This window comes from Arachis duranensis, chromosome 6 (genome assembly GCF_000817695.3).
Source record: "Arachis duranensis cultivar V14167 chromosome 6, aradu.V14167.gnm2.J7QH, whole genome shotgun sequence".
Taxonomy (NCBI): Eukaryota; Viridiplantae; Streptophyta; class Magnoliopsida; order Fabales; family Fabaceae; genus Arachis; species Arachis duranensis.
In genome coordinates, this window is record NC_029777.3 from 34,172,795 (window position 1) to 34,173,770 (window position 976).

The following is a 976-nucleotide window of genomic DNA, read 5'->3' on the forward strand; positions in this document are numbered from 1 at the left end:
AAGGCACTACAAGGGGCCGAATTAAACTATCAGAAGATAGAAAAATTCGCCTACGCCCTAGTGTTCACAGCTCGGAGGCTCCGTCCCTACTTTCAGGCCCACACCATCAAAGTCCGGACAAACCAACCCATGAGACACATCCTCCAAAAAACAGACCTGGCAGGACGAATACTGCAATGGGCGGTGGAGCTGTCCGAGTTCGACCTCCACTATGAAGCCCGGACTGCCATAAAATCTCAGTATCTAGCCGACTTCATCGCAGAATACACTGAGACCCCTGGAACCCCACTCTCATGGAACCTGTATGTCGACGGGTCCTCAAACAAAACAGGAAGCGGAGCCGGGGTTATACTCGAAAGCGACCAAGGAACACGGATAGAACTATCCCTAAAATTCGAGTCCCAGGCCTCGAACAACCAAGCTGAATACGAGGCCCTACTAGCAGGTCTAAAGCTAGCCGGAGAGGTCGGAGCCCAAAAAATCACGATCTTCAGCGACTCCCAGGTCGTCACATCACAAGTAAATGGAAGCTACCAGGCCAAAGACCCCACCATGAAAAAATACCTGGACCAAACACAGGCACAACTACGCCACTTTTCAGAAATACAGATTCAGCATATACCTCGGGAACAAAACGCCCGGGCAGACGCCCTCTCAAAACTCGCCAGCACCAAGCCCGGAGGCAACAACAGAAGTCTCCTCCAGGAAACCTTACAATCTCCCTCCGTGCTAAGAGAGGAAGAAACGCTAAATATATCCAACCATTCTGGGTGTTTAACGCCAGTAAAGGTGCCATTTTGGGCGTTAAACGCCAGAATGGGCACCATTCTGGGCGTTAAACGCCAGAATGGGCACCATTCTGGGCGTTTAATGCCAGGTGTGCAGCATCTTGGGTGTTTTAGAAAAACACCCAGTGATAAAGGAATTCTGGCGTTTAACGCCAGCCAGGGCACCTGGCTGGGCGTTAAACGCCCAC